We start from the raw sequence: 20,572 nt of genomic DNA, 5'->3' as shown, positions 1-20,572 counted from the left end.
TAGAGAGTACTCTAGCATGTTTGGCTCCCAGAGGGAACTTTAGCACACGTTTTGGCTCCCAAGAGTAAATTTTAGCACGTGTTGGTAACACGTTAGGGCTCCTAGAGGGAACTTTAGCATGTGTTTGGGCTCCTAAGAGAGCACTTTAGCACACGTTTTGGCTCTCAAGAAAGCACTTTAGCACACATTTCGGTTTCGAGAGGGCACTTTATGTCGTGTTTAGGCTCCTAGAGGGGACTTTAGCAAAAGTTTTTGCTCCTAGAGGACACTTAAGCTCGTGTTTGGGCTCCTAGAGGACACTTTAGCACAGGTTTTGGTTTCTAGAGTGCACTTTAGCACACATTTTGTCTTCCAAGAAGGCACTTTAGATCACATTTTGGCTCCTAGAGGGCACTTTAGCACAGGTTTAGGCTCCTAGAGGGCACTTTAGCAAACATTTTAACCAAAGAGGACACTTTCACACTTGTTTGGGCTCCTAGAGGGCACTTTAGCACAAGTTTTGGTTTAAAGAGGGAACTTTACCAAGTGTTTAGGCTCCTAAACGGAACTTTAGCACAGGTTTTTGTTTCTAAAGGGTACTCTGGCATGTTTGGCTCCTAGACGGCACCTTAGCACACGTTTTGGTTCCCAAGAGGATACTTCAGCACACATTTTTGTTCCCAAAAATGCACTTGTGCATGTGTTCGGGCCCCCAGAGGGCACTTAAGCACATGTTTAGGCTCATAGAGGGCAATTTAGCACAGGGTTTGGCTTGTAGAGGACACTTTTACACGCGTTTGGGCTCCTAAAGGGCACTTTAGCACAAGTTTTGGTTTCTAGAGGGCACTCTGGCAAAAGTTTTGGCTTCCAAAACGGAACTTTAGCACACGTTTTTGTTCCTAGAGGGCACTTAAGCACGTGTTTAGGCTCCTAGAAGGCACTTTAGCAAACACTTTGGCTCGTAGAGGACTTCTTAATACGTTTTTAGGCTCCTAGAGGGCACTTTAGCACACATTTTGGTTTCTAGAGGGTACTCTAGCATGTTTGGCTCCTAGAGGGCACTTATGCACACGTTTTGGCTCCCAAGAGTGCACTTTAGCACGTGCTTTGGCTTCCAAAATGGTACTTTAGATCACGTTTTGGCTCCTAGAGGGCACTTTAGCAAGTGTTTAGGCTCCTAGAGGTCACTTAAGCACACATTTTGGATTCCAAAACAGCACTTTAGCACACGTTTTGGCTCTCAAGATGGCACTTTAGCACACATTTTTAATCCTAAAGTGCATTTAAGAATGTGTTTAGGCTCGTAGAAAGCACTTTTGCACGGGGTTTGGCTCGTAGAGGACACTTTAACAAGTGTTTTTTGTGCCCAATAGCACAAGTTTTGGTTTCTAGAGGGCACTTTAGCACGTTTTGGCTTCCAAGACGGCACTTTAGATCAAGTTTTGGCTCCTAGAGGGCACTTTAGCACACGTTTTGGCTCCTAGAGGGAACTTTAGCACATTTTTAGGCTCCTAGAGGGCACTTTAGCAAACATTTTGTCCCATAGAGGACACTTTCACACTTGTTTGGGCTTCTAGAGGGCACTTTAGCACAAGTTTTGTTTTAAAGAGGGCACTTTACCAAGTGTTTAGGCTCCTAAAGGGAACTTTAGCACACATTTTGGCTCCAATTAGGATACTTTAGCACACCTTTTGGCTCCCAATACTGCACTTTAGCACGTGTTTGGGCTCCTAGAGGGAAATTTAGCACACATTTTGGCTCCAATTAGGATACTTTAGCACACCTTTTGGCTCCCAAGACTGCACTTTAGCACGTGTTTGGGCTCCTAGAGGGAACTTTAGCACATGTTTTGGCTCCTAAGAGAGAACTTTAGCACGTGTTTGGGCACCTAAAGGGCACTTTAGCATGTGTTCGGGCTCCTTAGAGAGCACTTTAGCACACGATTTGGCTCCCAAGAGAGCAGTTAAGCACAACTTTTGGCTTCCAAGATGGCACTTTAGCTCATGTTTTGGCTCCTAGAAGGAACTTAAGTGTGTGTTTAGGCTCCTAGAGGGCACTTTTGCACAAGTTTGGCTCGTAGAGGACACTTTAAGACGTGTTTGGGTTCCTAGAGAGAACTTTAGCACAAGGTTTGGCTCGTAGAGGACACTTTAGGACGTGTTTGCACTCCTGGAGGGCACTTTAGCACATGTTTTGGCTTCCAAGAAGGCACTTTAGATCACGTTTTGACTCCTAGAGGGCACTTTAGCACAAGTTTTGTCCCCTAGTCGACATTTTAACATGTGTTTGGGCTCCTAGAGGGCACTTTAGCACACGTTTTGGTTTCTAGAGGGAACTTTACCACGTGTTTAGGCTCCTAGAGGGAACTTTAGCACAGGTTTTGGTTTCTAGAGGGTACTATGACATGTTTGGCTCCTAGAGGGCACTTTAGCACATGTTTTGGCTCCAAGGAGGATACTTTAGCACACCTTTTGGCTCCCAAGACTGCACTTTAGCACGTGTTTGGCCTCCTAGAGGGAACTTTAGCACATGCTTACGCTCCTAAGAGAGCACTTTAGCACGTGTTACGGATCCTAGAGGGCACTTTAGCAGATGTTTTGGCTTCCAAAACGGCACTTTAGCACACGCTTTGGCTCCTAGAGGGCACCTAAGCACGTGTTTAGACACCTAGAGGGCAATTTAGCACAGGGTTTGGCTCGTAGAGGACACTTCAACACGTGTTTGGGCTCCTGGAGGGCACTTTAGCACATGTTTTGGCTTCTAAAACGGCACTTTAGATCATGTTTTGGCTCCTAGAAGTCACTTTAGCAAGTGTTTAGGCTCTTAGAGGGCACTTTAGCACAAGTTTGGCTCGTAGAGGACACTTTAAGACGTGTTTGGGTTCCTAGAGAGATCTTTAGCACAAGGTTTGGCTCGTAGAGGACACTTTAAGACGTGTTTGGGCTCCTGGAGGGCACTTTAGCACAAGATTTGGTTTCTAGAGGGCACTTTACCACGTGTTTAGGCTCCTAGAGGGAACTTTAGCACAAGGTTTGCTTTCTAAACGGTACTCTAGCATGTTTTGGCTTATAAGACGACACTTTAGATCACATTTTGTCTCCTAAAGGGCACTTTAGCACTAGTTTTGGTTTCTAGAGGGCACTTAACCACGTGTTTAGGCTCCTAGAGGGAACTTTAGCGTCAGGTTTGCCTTCTAAAGGGTACTCTAGCATGTTTTGGCTTCTAAGACGGCACTTTAGATCACGTTTTGACTCCTAGAGGGCACTTTAGCAAGTGTTTAGGCTCCTAGAGGGCACTTTAGCACAAGTTTTGGTTTCTAGAGGGCACTTTAGCACATGTTTTGGCTTCCAAGACGGCACTTTAGATCATGTTTTGGCTCCTAGAGGGAACTTTAGCAAAAGTTTTGTCCCCTTGTCAACACTTAAACACTTGTTTGGGCTCCTAGAGGGCACTTTAGCACACGTTTTGGTTTCTAGAGGGCACTTTAGCACAAGTTTAGGCTCCTAGTCGACACTTTAACACGTGTTTGGGCTACTAGAGGGCACTTTAGCATACGTTTTGGTTTCTAGAGGGCACTTTACCACATGTTTAGGCTCTTAGAGGGAACTTTAGCACAGGTTTTGGTTTCTAGAGGGTACTCTGGCATGTTTGGCTCCTAGAGGGCACTTTAGCACACGTTTTGGCTCCAAAGAGGATACTTTAGCACACGTTTGGCTCCCAAGACTGCACTTTAGCACGTGTTTTGGCTCCTATAGGGAACCTTAGCACATGCTTTGGCTCCTAAGAGAGCACTTTAGCACGTGTTTGCGCTCCTAGACGGCGCTTTAGCAGAAGTTTTGGCTTCCAAAACGGAACTTTAGCACACGTTTTGGCTCCTAGAGGGCACATTAGCACAAGGTTTGGCTCCAAAGAGGATACTTTAGCAATCGTTTTGATCCCAAGACTGCACTTTAGCACGTGTTTGGCTCGTAGAGGACACTTTAACAGGTGTTTGGACTCCTGGAGGGCACTTTAGCACAAGTTTTGGTTTCTAGAGGGCACTTAACCACGTGTTTAGGCTCCTAGAGGGAACTTTGGCACAAGGTTTGCTTTCTAAAGGGTACTCTAGCATGTTTTGGCTTCTAAGACGGCACTTTAGATCACGTTTTGGCTCCTAGAGGGCGCTTTAGCAAGTGTTTTGGCTCCTAGAGGGCACTATAGCATAAGTTTTGTCCCCTAGTCGACACTTTAACACGTGTTTGGGCTCCTAGAGGGCACTTTAGCACACGTTTTGGTTTCTAGAGGGTACTTTACCACGTGTTTAGGCTCCTAGAGGGAACTTTAGCACACGTTTTGGTTTCTAGAGCGTACTCTGGCATGTTTGGCTCCTAGAGGGTACTTTAGCAAACGTTTTGGCTCCAAAGAGGTTACTTTAGCACACGTTTTGGCTTCCAAGACTGCACTTTAGCATGTGTTTGGGCTCCTAGAGGGAACTTTTGCACATGCTTTGGCTCCTAATAGAGCACTTAAGCATGTGTTTGGGCTCCTAGAGGGCACTTAAGCAGATGTTTTGGCTTCCAAAACGGCACTTTAGCACACGTTTTGGCTCCTAGAGGGCACTTAAGCACATGTTTAGACTCCTAGAGGGCACTTTAGCACAGGGTTTGGCTTGTAGAGGACACTTTAACACGTGTTTGGGCTCCTGGAGGGCACTTTAGAACATGTTTTGGTGTCTAGAGAGCACTTTAGCACCAGTTTAGGCTCCTAGATGGAACATTAGCACAGGTTTTGGTTTCTAGAGGGTATTCTGGCATATTTGGCTCCTGAGGGCACTTTAGCACATGTTTGGCTTGTAGAGGACACTTTAAAACGTGTTTGGGCTCCTGGAGGGCACTTTAGCACATGTTTTGGTTTCTAGAGGGTAATCTAGCATATTTGGCTCCTAGAGGGCACTTTACCACATGTTTGGCTTGTAGAGGACACTTTAACACGTGTTTGGGCTCCTGGAGGGCACTTTAGCACATGTTTTGTTTTCCAGAGGGCACTTAACCACGTGTTTAGGCTCCTAGAGGGAACTTTAGCACAAGGTTTGCTTTCTAAAGGGTACTCTAGCATGTTTTGGCTTCTACGACGGCACTTTAGATCACGTTTTGGCTCCTAGAGGGCATTTTAGCAAGTGTTTTGGCTCCTAGAGGACACTTTAGCACAAGTTTTGGTTTCTAGAGGGCACTTTAGCACATGTTTTGGCTTCCAAGACGACACTTTAGCACACGTTTTGGCTCCTAGGGAGCACTTAAGCACGGGTTTGGGTTTCCTAGAGGGCACTTTAGCACTTGTTTGGGCTCCAAGAGAGTACTTTAGCACGTGTTTGGGCTCCTAGAGGGCACTTTACAGGTGTTTGGGCTCCTAAGAGAGCACTTTAGTACACGTTTTGACTGCCAAAAGAGGACTTAAGCACACGTTTTGGCTTCCAAGACGGCACCTTAGCACGCGTTTTGGCTCTGAAGAGAGCACTTTAGCATACGTTTTGGCTCCTAGAGGGTACTTTAGCACGTTTTTGTGCTCCTAGAGGTCACTTGAGCACATGTTTTGTCCCCTAGAGAACACTTTAGCACACATTTTGGCTCCCAAGAGTGCACTTTAGTACACGTTTTGGCTCCTAGAGGGAACTTAAGCTTGTGTTTAGGCTCCGAGAGGGCACTTTCGCACAAGTTTTGTCCCCTAGAGGACACTTTAACACGTGTTTGGGGTTACTAGAGGGCACTTTAGCACAAGTTTTGGTTTCTAGAGGGCACTTTACCACGTGTTTAGGCTCCTAGAGGGAACTTTAGCACAAGTTTTGGTTTCTAGAGGGTACTATAGCATTGTTGGCTCCTAGAGGGCACTTTAGTACACGTTTTGGCTAAAGAGAGGATACTTGAGCACATGTTTTGGCTCCCAAGAGTGCACTTTAGCACGTGTTTTGGCTCCTAGAGGGCACTTTAGCACGTGTTTGGGCTTCTAAGAGAGTACATAAGCACAGGTTTTGGCTCCGAAGAGAGCACTTTAACACGTGTTTTGGCTTCCACGACGACATTTTAGCACACGTTTTGACTCAAAGACGACACTTTAGCACGTGTTTTGGCTCCTAGAGGACACTTTAGCACAGGGTTGGGCTCGTAGAGGACACTTTAACACGTTTGGGCAGCTACAGGGTACTTTAGCACAAGTGTTGGTTTCTAGAGGGCACTTTAGAACACGTTTTGACTTCCAAGGCGGCACTTTAGATCATGTTTTGGCTCCTAGAGGAGACTTTAGCATGTCTTTAGGCTCCTAGAGGGCACATTAGCACAAGTTTTGTCCCCTAGAGGACACTTTAGCACGTGTTTGGCTCCTAGAGGGCACTTTAGCACACGTTTTGGCTCCAAAGAGGGCACTTTAGCATGTGTTTAGGCTCCAAGAGGGTACTTTAGCACAAGGTTTGGTTCGTAGAGGAAACTTTAACACATGTTTTTGCTCCTAGAGGGCACTTTAGCTCAAGTGTTGGTTTCTAGAACGCACTTTAGCACACGTTTTATCTTCCAAACGACACGTTAGATCACGTTTTGGCTCCTAGAGGGCCCTTTAGCACGTGTATAACCTCCTAGAGGGCACATTAGCACATGTTTTGTCCCCTAGAGGACACTTTAACACGTGTTTCGGCTCCCAAGATGATACTTTAGCACACGTTTTGGCTCCTAGAGGGTACTTTAGCACTTTTTTGTGCTCCTAGAGGGCACTTTAGCACAAGTTTTGTTCCCTAGAGGACACTTTAACACGTATTTGCGCTCCTAGAGGGCACTTTAGCACAAGTTTTGGAATTTAGAAAGCACTTTACCTCAAGTTTAGGCTCCTAGAGGGAACTTTAGCACGTGTGTGGGCTCCTAGAGGGAACTTTAGTGCCCCAAAAACGTGCTAAAGGGCATTCTTGGGAGCCAAAATGTGGGCTTAAGTGCCCTCTAGGAGCCTAAACACGTTGTCAAGTGCTCTCTAGAAACCAAAACTTGTACTAAAGAGGACAATTAAACACTTGTTTGGGCTCCTAGAGGGCGATTTAGCACAAGTTTTGGTTTCTAGAGGGTACTCTAGCATGTTTGGCTCCTAGCACTTTAGCACACGTTTTGGCTTCCAAGACGCCACTTTAGCACAAGTTTTGGCTCTCAAGAGAGCACTTTAGCACACGTTTTGGCTTCCAAGATGGCACTTTAGCACACGCTTTGGCTCCTAGAAGGCTCTTAAGCACGTGTTCAGGCTCCTAGAGGGCACTTTAGCATGGGGTTTGGCTCATAGAGGACACTTTAACACGTGTTTAACTTTAGCACAAGTTTTACTTTCTATAGGGTACTTGTGGAAGAAAACATGAATTGAGAAAGTGAAAAACAGGCCGAGGTCACTGTACTGGGGACATAGGCCTGATAAGCACATTCTGTTTAGAAAACAATTGAACTGTGTTTGGGCATGATAACGTCTGGACACTAAGTAGGCACCACTGGTTGTACATGTAATGAGTGTGTATTGGAAAGACCTGATGGGGCGTGTAAGTGTTGTCAGCCTTGTTGTAAGACGGGAAGTTCTGTTAAAGGTATTGTAATTTTGGTATGGTGAATCTCAGAACTCTGTGATGAGTGTATCAATCCTTGATTGACAACCACGTGGTATCATCTGAACCACTGCACAAAAACGTGAATCAAGGATGAAGGGAACCCAACAGCAGAAGGGGGAGATGAGAAATGTGGTAAAACTGACTCTGACATTCCTGTGTGTTCAGATTATGATGACAGTGGAGAGCAGAACCGTGCCAAGCCAGACAAGCGAGAGTCCACAGAAAGGAGGAGTCGGAGACGTGGAAAAGGCGATCCAGCGCCTCCGGCCCCAGACGGAGTTCCACCAGTCTAAAACAGATGAGTATGATGCAAAACTAAACACTCTGTGCCACCTGCCAGCATTGTCAGATAGAAATAAATTTACAAACCCATTTGAGCATCTAACGCAGGAAAGCATAAAAATGCGAAAGAAAAGACAGAGCCAAACAACATGGATTTGGGAAGATAGAGAAATACTTCCAGAACAAGTTACAAGACCAGAGGTACCAGAGAAGTTAGAAGGGAACGAAGGACTTAGGACAGAGGTGGTAACAGGAGGGAGATTAAGATTACACCTCCCAGCACAAGAACGAGCAGGTTTGGTAGAAAGAAGAGAGGTGACAATTTCAGAAATCCTCAAAGATGAAAGTAGGCAAGTTATATGTGCGTGGATGTCAGATAAGTTAGGAGCGTCAGTGTGGGACTATGGGGCAGTAAAATGCGTGCTGGTAGTGCGAGAGGCGTTGTGTGGATGGATCATGGAAGTAGATAATGAAAGACATGAATGAGAAGAAGTCTAATTGAGGACAGGGAAGTGTTTTTGGATGTTATAGGACAACCACAAGGAATTACATACGACTTTAAGGCCCGAGATGAGATTAAAGCTATGAACAAATTGAAGGAGCTGCAGGCCGGAATGACAAAAATGCTGGCAGTGATGCACGTGAGTGGAGAGGACTAGAAGCAATAGCCCGAGAGTGGGGAGCGTTATGTGTAAAAGCTATTGCTGTAGACTGTACAAGAATGTTCATGCATTTCATATGTGTATGCTATCCAATATTAGAGTGTAAGTCGCATTATAAAGGTTACATCATAATCATACACTAGAGAATAGTTCCAGGTTTTATGGTAATAAGACAATCAAGGTAAATCACATATAGTGACTTCAGGAGGGATATGGTATGGTGGATGTAAACACACACACAGATTAGATGGTTATAATCACCAGATCACAGCGGATGATCTCCATACTTGAGAGTCCGGAAAGTCAGTCATTATATTCAGTTAGGTTAAGATTCATTTTTATTCTAATCCAAACATGATTTAACACAACTGCACAACGCAGGCAAGCGCTAGTCTAAAGTTGCTCAGGCTTACACTACATTTATTACTCAGTTGATAGTTTAACGGTTATTAAAGATTACGATTCATTTTCAGATATAGACACATATAAACTCTAATTTCATGTTCTGATTCAACACAACTGCACAACGCAGGCAAGCGCTAATCCACAGTTGCTCAGGCTTACACTACATTTGATGGTTTCAGTTGAAAGTTTTACAGGTAACAACACTATATCATGATTGCAGTTATTATCTACAGTATTACAGTTTATTAACTTAGGTTTGTATAATCTCATTTCCAAATGTTTTATCATTGGTTAATTTTTTACAGTTTAATAAATTAGGTTTGTATAATCTCATTTCCAAATGAGAGCACTTTAGCACACGTTTTGGCTCCCAAGAGAGCACTTTAGAACACGTTTTGGTTCTCAAGAGACCACTTTAGCTCACGTTTTGGCTTTCAAGGCGGCACTTTATCACTCCTTTTGGCTCCTAGAGGGCACTTAATCAATTGTTTAGGCTCCTAGAGGGAACTTTAGCACACGTTTTGGCTCCCAAGAGTGCACTTTAACACGTGTTTGACTCCTAGAGGGCACTTTAACACAATTTTTGGTTTCTAGAGGGCACTTTACAACGTGTTTAGGCTTCTAGAGGGAACTTTAGCACACGTTTGGGTTTCTAGAGGGTACTCTAGCACGTGTTTAGGCTCCTAGAGGGAATTTTAGCACAAGTTTTGGTTTCTAGAGGGTAATCTAGCATGTTTGGCTCCTAGAGGGCACTTTAGCACATGTTTTGGCTCCCAAGAGTGCACTTTAGCAAGTGTTTGGGCTCCAAGAGGGCACTTTAGCATGTGTTTGGGCTACTAAGAGAGAACTTTAGCACATGTTTGGGCTCCTAGAGGGAACTTTAGCACATGCTTTGGCTACCAAGTGAGCACTTTAGCACACGTTTTGGCTCCCCAGAGAGCACTTTATCACACGTTTTGGCTTCCAAGATGGCACTTTAGCGTACCTTTTCGGCTCCTAGAGGGCACTTAAGCACGTGTTTAGGCTCCTAGAGGGCACTTTAGCATGGGGTTTGGCTCGTAGAGGACACTTTCCCACGTGTTTTAGCTTGTAGAGGGCACCTTAACACAAGTTCTTGTTTCTAAAGGGCACTTTACCACGGGTTTAGGCTCCTAGAGGGAACTTTTGCACAAGTTTTGGTTTCTAGAGGGTACTCTAGCACGTGTTTAGGCTCCTAGAGGGAACTTTAGCACAAGTTTTGATTTCTAGAGGGCACTTAAGAACGTGTTTAGGCTCCTAGAGGGTACTTGAGCACAGGGTTTTGCTCGCAGAGGTCACCTTAACACGTGTTTGGGCTCCTGGAGGGCAGTTTAGCACAAGTTTTGGTTTCAAGAGGGCACTTTAGCAAACGTTTTGGCTTCCAAGACGGCACTTTAGATGACATTTTGGCTCCCAAGAGAGCACTTTAGCACACGTTTTGGCTCCAAGAGGGCACTTTCCCACGTGTTTAGGCTCCAAGAGGGAAATTTAGCACAAGTTTTAGTTTCTAGAGGGTACTTTGGCATATTTGGCTCCTAGAGGGAACTTTAGCACACGTTTTGGCTCCAACGAGGATCCTTTAGCACACGTTTTGGCTCCTAAGACTTCACTTTAGCATGTGTTTTAGCCCCAAGAAGGCACTTTAGCACGTGTTTGGGCTCCTAAGAGAGCACTTTAGCAGACGTTTTGGCTTCCAAGACGGCACTTTAGCACACGTTTTTGCTCCCAAGAGAGCACTTTAGCACACATTTTGGCTTCCAAAATGGCACTTTAGCACACGTTTTGGCTCTTAGAGGGAACTTAAGCACGTTTTTAGGCGCCTAGAGGGCACTTTAGCACAAGATTTGGTTTCTAGAGGGAACTTTACCACGTGTTTAGGTTCCTAGAGGGAACTTTAGCACAAGTTTTGGTATCTAGAGGGTACTGTAGCATGTTTGGCTCCTAGATGGCACTTTAGCACACGTTTTGGCTCCTATGAGGATACTTTGGCACACGTTTTGGCTCCCAAGAGTGCACTTTAGCACGTGTTTGGGCTCCTAAGAGAGCACTTTAGCACACGGTTTGGCTCCCAAGAGAGCACTTTAGCACACATTTTGGCTTCCAAGATGGCACTTTAGCACACGTTTTGGCTCCTAGAGGGCACTTAAGTATTTGTTTAGGCCCCTAGAGGGCACTTTAGCACAGGGTTTGGCTCGTAGAGGACACTTTAACACTTGTTTGGGCTCCTAGAGGGCACTTTGGCACAGGGTTTGGCTCGTAGAGGACACTTTAACACGTGTTTTGGCTCCTAGAGGGCACTTTAGCAGACGTTTTGGCTTCCAAGACGGCACTTTAGCACACGTTTTTGCTCCCAAGAGAGCACTTTAGCACACATTTTGGCTTCCAAAATGGCACTTTAGCACACGTTTTGGCTCTTAGAGGGAACTTAAGCACGTTTTTAGGCTCCTAGAGGGCACTTTAGCACAAGATTTGGTTTCTAGAGGGAACTTTACCACGTGTTTAGGTTCCTAGAGGGAACTTTAGCACAAGTTTTGGTATCTAGAGGGTACTGTAGCATGTTTGGCTCCTAGATGGCACTTTAGCACACGTTTTGGCTCCTATGAGGATACTTTGGCACACGTTTTGGCTCCCAAGAGTGCACTTTAGCACGTGTTTGGGCTCCTAAGAGAGCACTTTAGCACACGGTTTGGCTCCCAAGAGAGCACTTTAGCACACATTTTGGCTTCCAAGATGGCACTTTAGCACACGTTTTGGCTCCTAGAGGGCACTTAAGTATTTGTTTAGGCCCCTAGAGGGCACTTTAGCACAGGGTTTGGCTCGTAGAGGACACTTTAACACTTGTTTGGGCTCCTAGAGGGCACTTTGGCACAGGGTTTGGCTCGTAGAGGACACTTTAACACGTGTTTTGGCTCCTAGAGGGCACTTTAGCACAAGGTTTGGTTTCTAGAGGGAACTTTACCACGTGTTTAGGTTCCTAGAGGGAACTTTAGCACAAGTAATGGTATCTAGAGCGTACTGTAGCATGTTTGCCTCCTAGATGGCACTTTAGCACACGTTTTGGCTCCTATGAGGATACTTTGGCACACGTTTTGGCTCCCAAGAGTGCACTTTAGCACGTGTTTGGGCTACTAAGAGAGCACTTTAGCACACGGTTTGGCTCCCAAGAGAGCACTTTAGCACACATTTTGGCTTCCAAGATGGCACTTTAGCACACGTTTTGGCTCCTAGAGGGCACTTAAGTATTTGTTTAGGCCCCTAGAGGGCACTTTAGCACAGGGTTTGGCTCGTAGAGGTCACTTTAACACTTGTTTGGGCTCCTAGAGGGCACTTTAGCACAGGGTTTGGCTCGTAGAGGACACTTTAACACTTGTTTGGGCTCCTAGAGGGCACTTTGGCACAGGGTTTGGCTCGTAGAGGACACTTTAACACGTGTTTTGGCTCCTAGAGGGCACTTTAGCACAAGGTTTGGTTTCTAGAGGGAACTTTACCACGTGTTTAGGTTCCTAGAGGGAACTTTAGCACAAGTAATGGTATCTAGAGGGTACTGTAGCATGTTTGCCTCCTAGATGGCACTTTAGCACACGTTTTGGCTCCTATGAGGATACTTTGGCACACGTTTTGGCTCCCAAGAGTGCACTTTAGCACGTGTTTGGGCTACTAAGAGAGCACTTTAGCACACGGTTTGGCTCCCAAGAGAGCACTTTAGCACACATTTTGGCTTCCAAGATGGCACTTTAGCACACGTTTTGGCTCCTAGAGGGCACTTAAGTATTTGTTTAGGCCCCTAGAGGGCACTTTAGCACAGGGTTTGGCTCGTAGAGGTCACTTTAACACTTGTTTGGGCTCCTAGAGGGCACTTTAGCACAGGGTTTGGCTCGTAGAGGACACTTTAACACTTGTTTTGGCTCCTAGAGGGCACTTTAGCACAAGTTTTGGTTTCTAGAGGGCACTTTAGCACACCTTTTGGCTTCCAAGATGGCACTGTAGATAACGTTTTAGCTCCTAGAGGGCACTTTAGCACAAGTTTTGGTTTCTAGAGGGTACTCTGGCCTGTTTGGCTTCTAGAGGGCACTTGAGCACACGTTTTGGCTCCAAAGAGGATACTTTAGCAATGTTTTGGCTCCCAAGACTGCACTTTAGCACGTGTTTGGGCTCCAAGAAGGCACTTTCGCACGTGCTTTTGCTCCTAAGAGAGCACTTTAGCACACTTTTTAGCTCCCAAGAGAGCACTTTAGCAGACGTTTTGGCTTCCAAGACGGCACTTTAGCAAACGTTTTGGCTCCTAGAGGGCACTTAAGCACGTGTTTAGGCTCCTAGAGGGCACTTTAGCACAGGGTTTGGCTTGTAGAGGACACTTTAGCACAAGTTTTGGTTTCTAGAGGGCACTTTAGCACACCTTTTGGCTTCCAAGATGGCACTGTAGATAACGTTTTAGCTCCTAGAGGGCACTTTAGCACAAGTTTTGGCTTCCAAGATGGCACTTTAGCACAGGGTTTGGGCTCCAAGAAGGCACTTAAGCACTTGTTTGGGCTCCTAAGAGAGCACTTTAGCACGTGTTTGGGCTCCTAGATGGAACTTTAGCACATGCTTTGTCTCCTAAGAGAGCACTTTAGCTAAAATTTTAGCTCCCAAGAGAGCACTTTAGCACACGGTTTGGCTCCCAAGAGAGCACTTTAGCACACATTTTGGCTTCCAAGATGGCACTTTAGCACACGTTTTGGCTCCTAGAGGGCTCTTAAGTATTTGTTTAGGCCCCTAGAGGGCACTTTAGCACAGGGTTTAGCTCGTAGAGGTCACTTTAACACTTGTTTGGGCTCCTAGAGGGCACTTTAGCACAGGGTTTGGCTCGTAGAGGACACTTTAACACTTGTTTTGGCTCCTAGAGGGCACTTTAGCACAAGTTTTGGTTTCTAGAGGGCACTTTAGCAGACCTTTTGGCTTCCAAGATGGCACTGTAGATAACGTTTTAGCTCCTAGAGGGCACTTTAGCACAAGTTTTGGTTTCTAGAGGGTACTCTGGCCTGTTTGGCTTCTAGAGGGCACTTTAGCACACGTTTTGGCTCCAAAGAGGATACTTTAGCAATGTTTTGGCTCCCAAGACTGCACTTTAGCACGTGTTTGGGCTCCAAGAGGGCACTTTAGCACCTGTTTAGGTTCCTAGAGGGAACTTTAGCACAAGCTTTTGCTCCTGAGAGAGCACTTTAGATCACGTTTAGGCTGCTAGGAGGAACTTTAGCACAAGTTTTTGTTTCTAGAGGGTACTCTGGCATGTTTGGCTCCTAGAGGGCACTTTACCACACGTTTTGGCTCCAAGTGGGCACTTTAGCACGTGTTTGGGCTCCTAAGAGAGCACTTTAGCACGTGTTTGGGCTCCTAGATGGAACTTTAGCACATGCTTTGTCTCCTAAGAGAGCACTTTAGCTAAAATTTTAGCTCCCAAGAGAGCACTTTAGTAGACGTTTTGGCTTCCAAGACGGAACTTTAGCACACGTTCTGGCTCCAAGAGGGCACTTAAGCACGTCTTTAGGCTCCTAGAGGGTACTTTAGCGGAGGGTTTGGCTCGTAGAGGACATTTTAACACGTGTTTGGGCTCCTGGAGGGAACTTTAGCACATGCTTTTGCTCCTGAGAGAGCACTTTAAATCACGTTTAGGCTGCTAGGAGGAACTTTAGCACAAGTTTTTTTTTCTAGAGGGTACTCTGGCATGTTTGTCTCCTAGAGGGCACTTTACCACACATTTTGGCTCCAAGTGGGCACTTTAGCACGTGTTTGGGCTCCTAAGAGAGCACTTTTGCAAATGTTTTGGATTCCAAGACAGCACTTTAGCACACGTTTTGGCTCCAAGAGGGCACTTAAGCATGTGTTTAGGCTCCTAGAAGGCACTTTAGCACAGGGTTTGGCTTGTAGAATAGAATTTAAAATCCTTCTCCTTACGTACAAAGCTCTTATTGGTCAGGCTCCGTCGTATCTTAAAGAGCTCATAGTACCGTATCACCCATCTAGATCGCTGCGCTCTGAGAAAGCAGGGCTACTCGTCGTTCCTAGAGTCTCCAAAAGTAGAATGGGAGGCAGAGCCTTCAGCTACCAAGCTCCTCTCCTGTGGAACCAACTCCCAAATGTTATTCGGGAGGCAGACACTGTCCCCTTATTTAAGAGTAAACTTAAAACTTTCCTTTTTGATAAAGCTTACAGCTAGGGCTTACGATGAGACTTTATTCTGCTTAATTATGCTGCTATAGGCCTAGTCTGCCGGGGGATAATACTTTTCCTAATACTTTTCCTGATACTCTGAGCTTCTCTCCTCTCTGTCTGAATCATTCATGTCCCATCAATGCATGTTACTGATTCAGCTTCTTCCCCGGAGCTGTTTGTGCTTTGTCGTCTCGCAGGTCTCTGCTGATCGTGGTGGTGCTTGCTGCCGTGGTCCTACATGACGCTTCCTGCTGCTATTGTCACTGTTACTCATATATACTATCACTAGTTTAATAAACTATAAAATTTGTAGCTGTATTGTAGCTGCTATTGCCACTACTCATCATTGATCATGTTTGCCACCATAATTATTATCATTTTCATATTCTGTCACTTTAGCTGTGCTTGTTTCTACTATTCTGTTGTATTAACTGCCTTAACATATACGTCATATTCACATTACTATAAATATTATAGTTACTGTTAGGCTTTGCTTGCATCTCTGGAAGTGTGTCTGTCTGTCTCTCCCTGTCCATCTGTGTGTCTTTTCTCTCTTTCTCTCTCCTTTTCTTCCTCCCCAACCGGTCAAGACAGATGGCCGTCCTCCACAGAGCTGGGTCTGTCTGACGTTCCTGCCTGTTATAGGGAAGGTTTTCGTTGCCACTGTACTCTACAGAGGAATTGTTGGGTCTATGTAAATCATAAATAAGTCATTGAGTGTGGTCTTTACCTACTCTGTAAAGTGTCCTGAGATAACTTTTGTTATGATTTGACACTATAAATAAAATTGAATTGAATTGAATTGAATTGAATAGAGGACACTCTAACACGTGTTTCCTGGAGGGCACTTTAGCACAAGTTTTGGTTTCTAGGGGGCACTTTCCCAAGTGTTTAGGCTCCTAGAGGGAACTTTAGCACAAGTTTTGGTTTCTAGAAGGTACTCTGGCATATTTGGCTCCTAGTGGACACTTAAGCACACGTTTTGGCTCCAAAGAGGATACTTTAGCACACGTTTTGGCTCCCAAGACTGCACTTTAGCACGTGTTTGGGCTCCAAGAGGGCACTTTAGCACCTGTTTAGGTTCCTAGAGGGAACTTTAATACAAGCTTTGGTTTCTAGAGGGTACTCTAGCATGGGGTTTGACTCGTAGAGGACATTTAACACGTGTTTGGGCTCGTAGAGGGCACTTTAGCACAAGTTTTGTTTTCTAGAAAGCTATTTAGCACACTTTTTGGCTTCCAACACGACACTTTAGATCACGTTTTGGGTCCTAGAGGGCACTTAAGCAAGTGTTTAGACTCCTAGAAGGCACTGTAGCACAAGTTCTGTCCCCTAGAGGACACTTTAAAACGTGTTTGGGCTCCTAGGGGACCCTTTAGCACAAGTTTTGGTTTCTAGAGGGCTCTTTACCACGTGTTTAGGCTCCTAGAGGGAACTTTAGCACAAGTTTTGGTTTCTAGAGGGTACTCTGGCATGTTTGGCTCCTAGAGGGCACTTTAGCACACGTTTTGGCTCCAAAGAGGATACTTTGGCACACGTTTTGGCTCCCAAGACTGCACTTTAGCACGTGTTTGGGCTCCAAGAGGGCACTTTAGCATGTGTTTGGGCTCCTAAGAGAGCACTTTAGCACATGTTTGGAATCCTAGGGGGAACTTTAGCACATGCCTTGGCTCCTGAGAGAGCACTTTAGCAGACGTTTTGGCTCACAAGAGAGCACTTTAGCATACATTTTGGCTTCCAAGACAAAACTTTAGCACACGTTTTGGCTCCTAGAGGGTACTTAAGCACGTGTTTAGGCTCCGAGAGGGGCACTTTAGAACAGGGTTTGGCTCGTAGAGGACACTTTATCACATGTTTGGGCTCCTGGAGGGCACTTTAGCACAAGTTTTGGGTTCTAGAGGGTACTCTAGCATGTTTGTTCTTTGTTGGCACTTTAGCACACGTTTGGGCTCCTAAAGGACACATTAGCATGTGGTTGGGCTCTTAAAAGAGCACTTTAGCACACGATTTGGCTCCCAAGAAAGCACTTTAGCAAACGTATTGGCTTCCAAGATGGCACTTAAGCATGTGTTTAGGCTCCTAGAGGGCACTTTAAAACAGGCTTTGGCTTGTAGAGGACACTCTAACATGTGTTTCCTGGAGGGCACTTTAGCACAAGTTTTGGTTTATAGAGGGCACTTTCCCAAGTGTTTAGACTCCTAGAGGGAACTTTAGCACAAGCTTTGGTTTCTAGAGGGTACTCTAGCATGGGGTTTGACTCGTAGAGGACATTTAACACGTGTTTGGGCTCGTAGAGGGCACTTTAGCACAAGTTTTGTTTTCTAGAGAGCTATTTAGCACACTTTTTGGTTTCATACACGACACTTTAGATCACGTTTTGGGTCCTAGAGGGCACTTTAGCAAGTGTTTAGACTCCTAGAAGGCACTGTAGCACAAGTGCTGTTCCCTAGAGGACACTTTAAAACGTGTTTGGGCTCATAGGGGACCCTTTAGCACAAGTTTTGGTTTATAGAGGGCACTTTACCACCTGTTTAGACTCCTAGAGGGAACTTTAGCACAAGTTTTGGTTTCTAGAGGGTACTCTGGCATGTTTGGCTCCTAGAGGGCACTTTAGCACAAGTTTTGGCTCCAAAGAGGATACTTTGGCACACGTTTTGGCTCCCAAGACTGATCTTTAGCACGTGTTTGGGCTCCAAGAGGGCACTTTAGCATGTGTTTGGGCTCCTAAGAGAGCACTTTAACACGTGTTTGGAATCCTAGGGGGAACTTTAGCACATGCCTTGGCTCCTGAGAGAGCACTTTAGCAGACGTTTTGGCTCACAAGAGAGCACTTTAGCATACATTTTGGCTTCCAAGACTGCACTTTAGCACGTGTTTGGGCTCCAAGAGGGCACTTTGGCCGTGCTTTGGCTCCTAAGAGAGCACTTTAGCAAAAATTTTAGCTCCCAAGAGAGCACTTTAGCAAATGTTTTGGATTCCAAGAAAGCACTTTAGCACACGTTTTGGCTCCAAGAGGGCACTTAAGCATGTGTTTAGGCTCCTAGAAGGCACTTTAGCACAGGGTTTGGCTTGTAGAGGACACTCTAACACGTGTTTCCTGGAGGGCACTTTAGCACAAGTTTTGGTTTCTTGAGGGCACTTTCCCAAGTGTTTAGGCTCCTAGAGGGAACTTTAGCACAAGTTTTGCTTTCTAGAAGGTACTCCGGCATATTTGGCTCCTACGGGGCACTTAAGCACACGTTTTGGCTCCAAAGAGGATACTTTAGCACACGTTTTGGCTCCCAAGACTGCACTTTAGCACGTGTTTGGGCTCCAAGAGGGCACTTTGGCACGTGCTTTGGCTCCTAAGAGAGCACTTTAGCAAAAATTTTAGCTCCCAAGAGAGCACTTTAGCAGACGTTTTGGCTTCCAAGACGGCACTTTAGCACACGTTTTGGCTCCAAGAGGGCACTTAAGCACGTCGTTAGGCTCCTAGAGGGGACTTTAGCACAGGGTTTGGCTCGTAGAGGACATTCTAACACGTGTTTGGGCTCCTGGAGGGCACTTTAGCACAAGTTTTGGTTTCTAGAAGGCACTTTCCCACGTGTTTAGACTCCTAGAGGGAACTTTAGCACAAGTTTTGGTTTCTAGAAGGTACTCTGGCATATTTGGCTCCTAGAGGGCACTTAAGCACACGTTTTAGCTCCAAAGAGGATACTTTAGCACACGTTTTGGCTCCAAGAGGGCACTTTAGCACCTGTTTAGGTTCCTAGAAGGAACTTTAGCACAAGCTTTGGTTTCTAGAGGGTACTCTAGCATGGGGTTTGACTCGTAGAGGACATTTAACACGTGTTTGGGCTCGTAGAGGGCACTTTAGCACAAGTTTTGTTTTCTAGAGAGCTAATTAGCACACTTTTTGGCTTCCAACACGACACTTTAGATCACGTTTTGGGTCCTAGAGGGCACTTTAGCAAGTGTTTAGAATCCTAGAAGGCACTGTAGCACAAGTTCTGTCCCCTAGAGGACACTTTAAAACGTGTTTGGGCTCGTAGGGGACCCTTTAGCACAAGTTTTGGTTTCTAGAGGGCACTTTACCACGTGTTTAGGCTCCTAGAGGGAACTTTAGCACAAGTTTTGGTTTCTAGAGGGTACTCTGGCATGTTTGGCTCCTAGAGGGCACTTTAGCACACGTTTTGGCTCCAAAGAGGATACTTTGGCACACGTTTTGGCTCCCAAGACTGCACTTTAGCTAGTGTTTGTGCTCCAAGAGGTCACTTTAGCATGTGTTTGGGCTCCTAAGAGAGCACTTTAGCACGTGTTTGGAATCCTAGGGGGAACTTTAGCACATGCCTTGGCTCCTGAGAGAGCACTTTAGCAGACGTTTTGGCTCACAAGAGAGCACTTTAGCATACATTTTGGCTTCCAAGACAACACTTTAGCACACATTTTGGCTCCTAGAGGGTACTTAAGGACGTGTTTAGGCTCCTAAGGGGCACTTTAGCACAGGGTTTGGCTCGTAGAGGACACTTTATCACGTGTTTGGGCTCCTGGAGGGCACTTTAGCACAAGTTTTGGTTTCTAGAGGGTACTCTAGCATGTTTGGCTCTTTGTTGGCACTTTAGCACACGTTTGGGCTCCTAAGAGAGCACTTTAGCACGTGTTTGGGCTCCTAGAGAACACTTTAGCACATGCTTTGGCTCCTAAGAGAGCAATTTAGCACACATTTTGGCTCCCAAGAGAGCACTTTAGCAGAAATTTTGGCTTCCAAGACGGCACTTTAGCACACATTTTGGCTCCAAGAACGCACTTAAGCACGTGTTTAGGCACCTAGAGGGCACTTTAGCACAGGGTTTTGCTCGTAGAGGACACTTTAACACGGGTTTGGGCTCCTGGAGGGAACTTTAGCACATGCTTTGGCTCCTGAGAAAGCACTTTAGCATACATTTTGGCTTCCAAGACGGTACTTTAGCATGTGTTTGGGCTCCAAGAGGGCACTTTAGCACGTGTTTGGCTCGTAGAGGACACTTTAACACGTGTTTGGGCTCCTAGAGGGCACTTTAGCACACGTTTTGGCTTCCAAGAAGAAATATAGCACGTGTTTGGAATCCTAGAGGGCACTTTAGCACACGTTTTGGCTTCCAAGACGCACTATAGCACGTGTTTGGGCTCTTAAGAGAGCACTTTAGCACATGTTAGGGCTCCTAGAGGGCACTGTAGCAGAGGTTTTGGCTTCCAAGACGGCTTTTTAGCATACGTTTTGGCTCCTAGAGGGCACATAAACACGTTTTTTGGCTCCTAGAGGGCACTTTAACACAGGGTTTGGTTCGTAGAGGACACTTTAGCTTGTGTTTGGGCTCCTGGAGGGCACTTTAGCACAAGTTTTGGTTCTAGAGGGCACTTTTCCTCGGTTTAGGCTCCTAGAGGGAACTTTAGCACAAGTTTTGGTTCTAGAGGG

This window comes from Echiichthys vipera (genome assembly GCF_963691815.1).
Source record: "Echiichthys vipera genome assembly, chromosome: 23".
In the NCBI taxonomy this organism is placed as follows: Eukaryota; Metazoa; Chordata; class Actinopteri; order Perciformes; family Trachinidae; genus Echiichthys; species Echiichthys vipera.
Note: the sequence above shows the minus strand (reverse complement) of the source record.